Source organism: Palaemon carinicauda, chromosome 2, assembly GCF_036898095.1.
Source record: "Palaemon carinicauda isolate YSFRI2023 chromosome 2, ASM3689809v2, whole genome shotgun sequence".
In the NCBI taxonomy this organism is placed as follows: domain Eukaryota; kingdom Metazoa; phylum Arthropoda; class Malacostraca; order Decapoda; family Palaemonidae; genus Palaemon; species Palaemon carinicauda.
This window is the reverse complement of record NC_090726.1, coordinates 46,528,176-46,539,937: the sequence shown is the minus strand read 5'-3', so window position 1 is coordinate 46,539,937 and position 11,762 is coordinate 46,528,176. Positions and strand designations below refer to the sequence as shown.

Sequence of the window (11,762 nt, the reverse complement as noted above, 5' to 3'; positions counted from 1 at the left end):
GGTTCTCACCATAGGTTTCCATTGTTTTCAAGTTTTGCCGCGCAAACTAGCGACTGTGGCAGGCGACTGTGGCTCTCTGTCGTTCATCCCCGCCACAGGCGTGGCGTGGCTTTGTGGCGCCACAAAGCCATAGCATCGTGTGGCGGGGATGTGGTCTCCCATAGGTTTCCATTGTTTTCAAGTTTTGCCGCGCAAACTAGCGACTGTGGCAAGCAACTGTGGCTCTCTGACGCTCATCCCCGCCACAGGCATGGCGTCAGCGTGGCTTTGTGGCGCCACAGAGTCGCTAGCGTGCTCCTGGTTATACATAAACATGCATGTGGAGTTGAGGTACTTAACATCATCAAACATTCATCAACTTTTGAAGCTCTTGAAGGACACAATATAACACTAAAGTGGTTACGTTTCATACAGTAGTATTGCATGCTAATGTACGCAACCCGTCAAAAATGATGGATGAATATTTAGATGGATAAGCACACGTGCAAACGCACACACAGATTTAACCCTTCTCGCCCCCTTCCCCCTTTACTAACTACAGCACGATTGTTTGGGCAAATTGTGGGAGATTGTTGTGTTACGTGTGGTTGCCGTTTAGCGTGACAGGAATATATATATATATATATATATATATTAAATATATATATATATATACAGTATATACTGTACATACATACATAATATAAATATACACATATGTATGTATATATACACATATTAAATATATATATATATATATATATGTATGTATACATACATACATACATCTATATATATATGTATGTATATATATACATATATATATATATATATATATATCCAGCCACTTGCTTTTTATCATATAGGGTAGATACTAGATTCAAAGGAAACCTAAAAGACGTAATAAGCAAAGCGATTAACCCATATTTTTTTTTTTTTTTTTTTTTACGGAATTCTGTTGAACCACCTTAGTCTATCCTGAAGTAAAGTTTCCACGTTATTTTCATTAAGGAAGATTTGTGTGCTACGCTACGAGTCAGGGAACGAGATATTTTTGAAGTTTGAAACATTGATGCAATTAACATTGTACCTCTGCCCTCTTCACAAGAGGAAAATAAAAACATAAGTTATGCGTAAGCGGTTGTGCTCTCTCTCTCTCTCTCTCTCTCTCTATATATATATATATATATATATCCACTCTCTCTGTATGCATATATATATATATATATACATATATATATATATATATTTATATATACAGTATATATATATATACATACATATATATATATATACATACATATATATATATATATATATATACACGTATATGCAATACATTTATATTTATACAGAGAGAGAGAGAGAGAGAGAGAGAGAGAGAGAGAGATATCCATGCTAGTATAAATATACACTACACACAATTGTTGGGATTTATTAAGTAACAACTCCTCTCTCTCTCTCTCTCTCCTCTCTCTCTCTCTCTCTCTCATTGTATACAATAATATCTTTCATGGAGTATTTCGGCCATTAAAACTTTTCCCAAAATCTTCGTTTCCATTTTATTATAAACCCACAAACAAAAGGCAAGACGAAGTCGAAGAGAAATCATTCGAACTGTTCAATGAATTACCCAAGTATTTTATTATTTCAATTTATTACCTACGCTATTATTATTATTATATTATTTTTATAATTATTATTATTATTATATTATTATTATTATTATTATCATCGTCATCATCATCATAACACGAGGAAGAGAAATAAGATAGAATACTTGGAAACTTTAAATAGAAATTTAAAATTGAACAAGTATAAGGAGCAGCGAGAGATTTCAGACCTCCTCCTATGAAGATTGTCAACATTTTACTGAAGTCTACGGACCAAGTTCTCCAATTTTCATATGTTGGCCGTCAAGTAATCTACTGTATAATAATAACGATGATAATAATAAAATAATAATAATAATAGTAATAATAATGAAAATAATAATAATAATAATAATGATAATAATAACGATGTTAATAACGATGATTATGACTATGATAGTAGTAATAATAATAATTATGATAATAATAATGATTAACCGGCGATGAAGTGTGAGACAGAGGTAGATGGAGAACGCTGACCAGAAACATCGACTCCACGTAAAAATGGGAAAAGATGCAGACAAAGAATAGTAATAATAATAATAATAATAATAATAATAATAATAATAATAATGATGATGATGATGACGATGAAGTAGTAGTAGTAATAATAATAATAATAATAATAAAAATAATAATAAATTAATCTAACAGACATTCTAACCACAACTGTTGCCTCTATGGTCCAATTCCTTTTCCTCCTGATGTTGTGCTTCCAGATTTTCCCGCGTTATCTAAGCAACAAAGAGCAGATTTTCCCGCGTTATCTTAGCAACAAAGAGCAGATTTTCCCGCGTTATTTAAGCAACAAAGAGCAGATTTTCCCGCGTTATTTAAGCAACAAAGAGCAGATTTTCCCGCGTTATTTAAGCAACACAGAGCAGATTTTCCCGCGTTATTTAAGCAACAAAGAGCAGATTTTCCCGCATTATTTAAGCAACACAGAGCAGATTTTCCCGCGTTATTTAAGCAACAAAGAGCAGATTTTCCCGCGTTATTTAAGCAACAAAAAGCAGATTTTCCCGCGTTATTTAAGCAACAAAGAGCAGATTTTTCCCGCGTTATTTAAGCAACAAAAAGCAGATTTTCCCGCGTTATTTAAGCAACAAAGAGCAGATTTTCCCGCGTTATTTAAGCAACAAATAGCAGATTTTCCCGCGTTATTTAAGCAACAAAGAGCAGATTTTCCCGCGTTATTTAAGCAACAAAAAGCAGATTTTCCCGCGTTATTTAAGCAACAAAAAGCAGATTTTCCCGCGTTATTTAAGCAACAAAGAGCAGATTTTCCCGCGTATTTTAAGCAACACAGAGCAGATTTTCCCGCGTTATTTAAGCAACACAGAGCAGATTTTCCCGCGTTATTTAAGCAACAAAGAGCAGATTTTCCCGCGTTATTTAAGCAACAAAGAGCAGATTTTCCCGCGTTATTTAAGCAACAAAGAGCAGATTTTCCCGCGTTATTTAAGCAACACAGAGCAGATTTTCCCGCGTTATTTAAGCAACAAAGAGCAGATTTTCCCGCATTATTTAAGCAACACAGAGCAGATTTTCCCGCGTTATTTAAGCAACAAAGAGCAGATTTTCCCGCGTTATTTAAGCAACAAAAAGCAGATTTTCCCGCGTTATTTAAGCAACAAAGAGCAGATTTTCCCGCGTTATTTAAGCAACAAAAAGCAGATTTTCCCGCGTTATTTAAGCAACAAAGAGCAGATTTTCCCGCGTTATTTAAGCAACAAAAAGCAGATTTTCCCGCGTTATTTAAGCAACAAAAAGCAGATTTTCCCGCGTTATTTAAGCAACAAAGAGCAGATTTTCCCGCGTTATTTAAGCAACAAAGAGCAGATTTTCCCGCGTTATTTAAGCAACACAGCAGATTTTCCCGCGTTATTTAAGCAACAAAGAGCAGATTTTCCCGCGTTATTTAAGCAACAAAGAGCAGATTTTCCCGCGTTATTTAAGCAACACAGAGCAGATTTTCCCGCGTTATTTAAGCAACAAAGAGAAGATTTTCCCGCGTTATTTTAAGCAACACAGAGCAGATTTTCCCGCGTTATTTAAGCAACAAAGAGCAGATTTTTCCCGCGTTATTTAAGCAACAAAGAGCAGATTTTCCCGCGTTATTTAAGCAACAAAGAGCAGATTTTCCCGCGTTATTTAAGCAACAAAGAGCAGATTTTCCCGCGTTATTTAAGCAACAAAGAGCAGATTTTCCCGCGTTATTTAAGCAACAAAGAGAAGATTTTCCCGCGTTATTTAAGCAACAAAAAGCAGATTTTTCCCGCGTTATTTAAGCAACAAAAAGCAGATTTTTCCAGCGTTATTTGAGCAACAAAAAGCAGATTTTCCCGCGTTATTTAAGCAACAAAAAGCAGGTTTTCCCGCGTTATTTAAGCAACAAAAAGCAGATTTTCCCGCGTTAGTTAAGCAACAAAAAGCAGATTTTCCCGCGTTATTTAAGCAACAAAAAGCAGGTTTTCCCGCGTTATTTAAGCAACAAAAAGCAGATTTTCCCGCGTTAGTTAAGCAACAAAAAGCAGATTTTCCCGCGTTATTTAAGCAACAAAAAGCAGATTTTCCCGCGTTATTTAAGCAACAAAAAGCAGATTTTCCCGCGTTATTTAAGCAACAAAAAGCAGATTTTCCCGCGTTAGTTAAGCAACAAAAAGCAGATTTTCCCGCGTTAGTTAAGCAACAAAAAGCAGATTTTCCCGCGTTATTTAATCAACAAAAAGCAGATTTTCCCGCGTTAGTTAAGCAACAAAAAGCAGATTTTCCCGCGTTATTTAAGCAACAAAAAGCAGATTTTCCCGCGTTAGTTAAGCAACAAAAAGCAGATTTTCCCGCGTTAGTTAAGCAACAAAAAGCAGATTTTCCCGCGTTAGTTAAGCAACAAAAAGCAGATTTTCCCGCGTTAGTTAAGCAACAAAAAGCAGATTTTCCCGCGTTAGTTAAGCAACAAAAAGCAGATTTTCCCGCGTTAGTTAAGCAACAAAAAGCAGATTTTCCCGCGTTAGTTAAGCAACAAAAAGCAGATTTTCCCGCGTTAGTTAAGCAACAAAAAGCAGATTTTCCCGCGTTATTTAAGCAACAAAAAGCAGATTTTCCCGCGTTATTTAAGCAACAAAAAGCAGGTTTTCCCGCGTTAGTTAAGCAACAAAAAGCAGATTTTCCCGCGTTATTTAAGCAACAAAAAGCAGGTTTTCCCGCGTTATTTAAGCAACAAAAAGCAGATTTTCCCGCGTAATTTAAGCAACAAAAAGCAGGTTTTCCCGCGTTATTTAAGCAACAAAAAGCTATAATAACCAACTCGTTCCGACCCATCTACCGCGCAAAATAAACAATACGCGTCTGAATGCACTTGGCACACGTCAATAATTGTTTCTATTCTCGAGCGTACATCTTCTTTAAACGTCATTCTGGTATTTCATTGTAGTCCTTAGCAGGGTTGCCAGGTTGGCCTTTTATGGCTAGAAATATCCAGATTTGGCTTTTTTTGGGCAGAAAATTCAAAATTAGCCTTGCCTTTTTTAGCCAGAAAACTTCAAAATTGGCCTTTTTTCCGTGCTAGATACCAAAATTTGGCCTTTATATAAAATTGGTTAGCCTTAAGTAATATAGTAAGGTTGGCCTTTTTTCTTGCTAGAAAAATCCAAATGTGGCCTTTTTTGGCCAGAAAACTTTAAAATTGACCTTTTTTGGCCAGAAAACTTCAAAATTGACCTTTTTCCGTGCTAGATACCAAAATTTGGCCTTTTTAAGAAATCGGTGGGCCTTAAATGATATATTTTCGGCCTTTTTCTACTATGAGGTTGGCCTTTTAAAGCTGAGTTGATCAGAAGTTGGAAAACATGGCAACCATGCTCCCCAGCAGGGTTGTCAGGTTGGCCTTTTTTCTTGCCAGAAAAAATCCAAATGTGGCCTTCTTTGGCCAGAAAACTTCAAAATTGGCCTTTTTTTGCGCTAGATACCAAAATTTGGCCTTTTTTTAAAAATTGGTTAGCCTTGAATACATTTTCGGCCTTTTTTTTACGATCAGGTCGGCCTTTTATAGCTGCAGTTGGCTTTTTCTCATTTGGAAAACCTGGCAACACTGCTCCCCAGTCCACCAAGGGGTAAAACAATAGGCAATTAAAACACAAAGGTAAAGGCGAGCGACGCGTGTCTTTTGTTTACTGATTAAGCTGTCAATAAATGAGGAAATAGAATCGCCGAATACATAATTCCGCAGCGGCACTTCAGCGGAAAATTCCTCGAAATGAGATTCCGCGTCTGTTTGATCTCATCTGAACAGTGCAATGGGAGATTACCTTCGCTTTATTGTTATAGTGCCATAGCCTTTGTACCATGGTCTTCCACCGTCTTGGGGTAGAGTTCTCTTGCTTGAGGTTATACTCGGGCACACTATCCTATCTTATTTCTCTTCTTCTTGTTTTTGTTAAAGTCTTTATAGCTTAAATAGGAAATATTTATTTTAATGCTGTTACAGCTCTTAAAATATTTTATATTTTCCCTTGTATCCTTTCCTCACTGGGATATTTTTCCTGTTGTGGCCCCTGGGCTTATAGCATCCTGCTTTTCCAGCTAGGGTTGTAGCTTACAAGTAATAATAATAATAATAATAATTTGAAATATATTTTGTAAATTTTGAATAGAGTAAAACTTTCGCCTCTTTTTTTCATGAAGCAAGAGTCCGTTTATAATGCAGTTTTTTTTTTTTTTTTGTTACAGAACTTTACTGAAAAAAAAAATAAGGACTGAAATTATTTTGCAAATTTTAAAATTTTGAATACAGCAATGACAGAATAAAACGTTCGTCTCGCTTTTCTTGAAGCAAGAGCCCGTTTATTATGTATTTTTATTGGCTAAAGAATTTTGTTATAACAATTTATTGGAAAAAACATAGTATAGTTTTTGGAAAATATTTTTTTGTAAATTTGGAATTTTGCCTCATTTTTCTAAAACCAAGAGCCAGTTTATTGTGTATTTTGGTTACAGAACTTTGTTACAGAACTTCACTGGAAAGACATAGTTTTTGAAAAATATTTTGTAAAATTTGAATATAGCAATGACAAAAATATTCCCTTGAAAGATGTAATTACCAGAAAATATACAGCGCATCTCAGTAAATGCAAAACAATTACAATAATTAATTAGTAATGAAAAAGTAAAAAAAAAATATTAACAAATGAAAAGCTAAGTAGTTATTTGGCTGCATTCTATAAAAGTTTTTTTTTTTTTTTATTCATAATGACATAGCGCAGACAATTCCATTTTGTATGTGGCCTGTGGCACCCTAGCAGTACCAGCCAAATTCGGCTGAACCCGTCGTCAGGCTGGGAGGAGCTAAGAGAAGAAAACCGCTGAGGTAGCAGCAGTAGGGGAGTATATGAAGCTTTCTTTTATGGTGGATAACGGGAGAGGGTGGGCTGTGGCATCCTAGCTGCACCAGCCAAAACTCGGCCGAATCCCTCGTCAGGCTGGGAGGAGCTAGGAGAGGAAAAGCCCCCTTTTGTTCCTTTGTTTAGGCCGGGAGCACACCAGCGACTCTGTGGCGCCACAAAGCCACGCCACGCCTGTGGCGGGGATGAGCGACAGAGAGCCACGGTCGCTTGCCACAGTCGCTAGTTTGCGCGGCAAAACTTGAAAACAATGGAAACCTATGAGAGACCACATCCCCGCCACACGATGCTGTGGCTTTGTGGCGCCACAGAGTCGCTAGTGTGCTCCCGGCCTTAATATCGGCTACGCCCCAAAATTGGGGGAAGTGCCTTCGTAAATAGATAGATAGAATGGCAAAATAAAAGACTGCATAAACTTAACATGGCCTGTTCAAAATCTCCGTCAATATTAGCTTTCTAAAAATAACATCTTTTTGATAGACGGCTTTGGAGGTTGAATAAAGAGAATGACGATTATAATCCAGGATTTGCACGTATTGTTCTACCTCACCCCTGTCAAACTGGGTTGTCACATGAGAGAGAGAGAGAGAGAGAGAGAGAGAGAGAGAGAGAGAGAGAGATTCAAAGTTTTTTTTTTTAAATCTTGAGCAAGTGAAGAAGGCAAATTCTCGTCACCTTTAATTTCATGTTTTAAGCAATCATATGAGAGAGAGAGAGAGAGAGAGAGAGAGAGAGAGAGAGAGAGAGAGAGATGGTCTTCCGTCGTTTCAAGATAATAATAATAATAATAATAATAATAATAATAATAATAATAATAATAATAATAGAATAGTCTTACGTCGTTTTAAAATAATAATAATAATAATAATAATAATAATAATAATAATAATAGAATAGTCTTACGTCGTTTTAAAATAATAATAATAATAATAATAATAATAATAATAATAATAATAATAATAATAATTTCATCCGACAAAGGGCCTTAAAATATAGATTTTCACAATTACAATTTATCTATTTGATTGACTTATTATATCAACAACCATAAAAGCAACAGTTTTCTAGTATACCTACGGAGCTGAACTTGTCCTAAACCTGCATAATCAAATTTACATCCTATCTATCTCTATTTTGTATTCAAAGGTCAAGCAAGGACAAAACGAATTTTTTGCTACCCCATGCGACTCTTAGCGACTTGTTATGTTCAAACCTGTTTTGCCTAAACCTACTTTTTTCAAAGCTTATTCTTTCCAAACAGATCACGAATACAAACATAGATTTTTTTTACGCATTTTCTCAAAGTCAGACACGTCACATAAACATTCAGATAAAACAGGAATCTGAATTATTATTATTATTATTATTATTATTATTACTTGCTAAGTTACCGCCCTATAGTCATTTTTTTAGCGAGGCAGATTTTCCATTCCTCACTGGGCTATTTTACTTGTTGGAGCCCTTAGGCTTATTGCATCCTGCTTCTCCAACTATAGTCAAATTTTTTTTAGCGAGGCAGATTTGCACCGACTCGCAGCGGTGCCCTTTTAGCTCGGAAAAGTTTCCTGATCGCTGATTGGTTGCACAAGATAATTCTAACAAATTAGCGATCAGGAAACTTTTCCGAGCTAAAAGGGCACCGCTGGGAGTCGGTGTAAATCTGCCTCGCTAAAAAAAATTGGCTATAGTTGGAGAAGCAGGATGCAATAAGCCTAAGGGCTCCAACAAGTAAAATAGCCCAGTAAGGAATGGAAATAAAGGAAACAGATAGAATAGTGTGCCCACGTGTACCCTCAAGCAAGAGAACTCTACCCGAGACAGAGGAAGACAAGGTACGGAGGCTATGGCCCTACCCAAGACTAGAAAACAATGGTTTGATTTTGAAGAGTCCTTTTCCTAAGAGAGCTGCTTACCATAGCTAAAAGAGTCTCTTCTACCCTTACCAAGTGGAAACCTCTGCTGTTACGATGCCAGATAATATCTACTAATCAATCAATCAATCAATTATTATTATTATTATTATTATTATTATTAATTGCTAAGCTACAACCCTAGTTAGAAAAGCAGAATGCTATAAGCCCAGGGGCTCCAACAGGGAAAATAGCTCAGTGAGGAAAGGAAAGAAGGAATAAATATATATTTTAAGAATAACATTAAAATAAATATCTCCTATATAAACTATAAAAACTTTAACAAAACAAGAGGAAGAGAAATTAGATAGAATAGTGTGCCCGAGTGTACTCAAGCAAGAGGAAAGTAGCCACTGGAGTATTATAGTACAGTACTATTTAATTAATCAGTAAAAGAAGATAATCAGAAGTGTCTGTTTCTATACTAATCGGTCCATTATTTCCAATACCTGAGAGCAAGTGGGTCTAACCGCTTTCAAACACCTCCAGCCTTTCAGTCCGCATAATCTAATCACCTTAAGGAAAGATAATGAAAGATCACGAAACAGAACAGAAGTTCACATGACTTCAGTCTCCATTTTGCTAGGAACTGGTACATCCAAGTAAACAACAACAACAACAACAACAACAAAAACAACAACAACAAATGCAGCCATTTCTAGTCCACTGCAGGACAAAGGCCTCAGACAAGCCAATTCACATCTGGCTTTTGGTCAGTTTTCATCACCACGCTTGCCAGAGCGGATTGGTGATGGAGGGAGATTTTTCGTCGGATCGCTCACAGCAAACCAATCTAGTATAGGTGGCTCTAACTAGTACAGCTTTGTTGATCATGGTGATGCGCAAACCCTTTTCTCCACGTTAAGGTATCCTCATTCAGAAACATCACAATATATATATATATATATATATATATATATATATTACATATATATATATATTTATATATATATGTATATATAGATATATATATATATATATATATATATATATGAAATTACAATTCATAATGTAGGACGGAGTTATATCTTATGTAGTCAAAATAACAATAATGACTATACCAAGTCATGAATAAAGATAATTCTCAATGAGAGAGAGAGAGAGAGAGAGAGAGAGAGAGAGAGAGAGATCCATTCCAGGAACGTGTCCTGGAAGGCAAGAGGTAATCGACCGTGTCTCACTGGATTCCACATGACACCAACACCTCAAAAATTATCATTTTCTTTCAGCCATGCAAGACATAGTCCTGATTCACTCTATCCTTTTTTCTTTATTTCCAAAATCCCAAGTGTGAATTTATTACGTTGTAGATTTTTGTTTTTGCCTTCGCCAAAATCTTAAGGGTGTGTATTCCCAGTGAGGAAAGGAAACAAAGAATAATAATAATAATAATAATAATAATAATAATAATAATAATAATAATAATAACAAGTATGGAATGATATGACCGTAATTTGACCTCATTTTCGAGTGATTATGTTTTGGATTGTAAAATGTTTTTATCTTTTTTTTCTGATGTCACTCTAGTTTAGACAAATATATTTTTTCTCACTGTGTCAATATTTTTAGTCAAACATTTTTTTTTCTCTGTCTTGGAGACCCATCGATTTAGTTGTCAAACATCTTTAAGTCTCTTAAGCTTTTCAAAAGATGATATCATATATTGTTAACTTATTCTCATCATTTATTTCCTTATTTCCTTTCCTCACTATGCTATTTTTCCCTGTTGGAGCCCTTGGGCTTATAGCATCTTGCTTTTCCAACTAGGGTTGTAGCTTGGCTAGTAATAATAATAATAATAATAATAATAATAATAATAATAATAATATTTATATTATCAATTATCTTATTGAGACAAAACACTTCTGAAAGTATCCTAACTTACTTAAGTGTATTACAAAAGGGAATTTTCAAATTCTAGGAAAAGAACACTCTAACATCAAACCATTGTTCTCTAGTCTTGGGTAGTGCCATAGACTCTGTACCATGGTCTTCCACTGTCTTGGGTTAGAGTTCTCTTGCTTGAGGGTACATTTAGCCATACTGTTCTATCTTATTTCTCTTCCTCTTGTTTTGTTAAAGTTTTCATAGTTTATACATGAAATATTTATTTCAATTGTTATAGTTCTTAAATATTTTATCTTAATTGTTAATTAATTCTCTTACTTCCTTGTTTCCTTTCCTCACTGGGCTATTTTCCCTGTTGGAGTCCCTGGACTTATACTATCTTGCTTTTCCAACTAGGGTTGTAGCTAAGCAAGTAATAATAATAATAATAATGATAATAATAACAACAACAACAACAACAACAACAACAATAATAATAATAACAATAATAATAATAATAATAATAATAATAATAATAATAATAATATCTAGCAAGCTAGATCCATGGTATTTTGATCTTCAACCTGGTCATGGCGTAAAACTGTTTCATTATTTTCTTTACTGCAATGCAATAAAATGTAACATATTTCAAAGGAATATCCGACCCTCTATCGCTTAATAATAATTAGTGCAACATCCTATCTCATTTTCATTCTTGGCAAAATTACTTTTTTGTACGAATAGGGTTTTATAGCCATAAAAATCACAATTTATAGATTGTTTGTGTGGAGGATTTTTACTCATTTCGATTAATTTGAGAGAGAGAGAGAGAGAGAGAGAGAGAGAGAGAGAGAAGATGGTGATAATTTAGAAATAAAAGCCATCATTTCTAAACTAAAACTCGGTGTGAGAGAGAGAGAGAGAGAGAGAGAGAGAGAGAGAGAGAGAGATGGTCATAATTTAGAAATAAAGCCATCATTTCTAAATAAAAAAAT

General features: G+C 35.1%; 1 protein-coding gene across 1 annotated transcript in view; it reads right to left on the bottom strand.

Annotated features, from left to right (window-relative positions):
• The window catches only part of LOC137624565 (WSCD family member AGAP003962-like), a 392,441-nt gene that overhangs the window by 21,979 nt on the left and 358,700 nt on the right, over nucleotides 1-11,762 (bottom strand). The gene's annotated exons all lie outside the window — the stretch shown is intronic.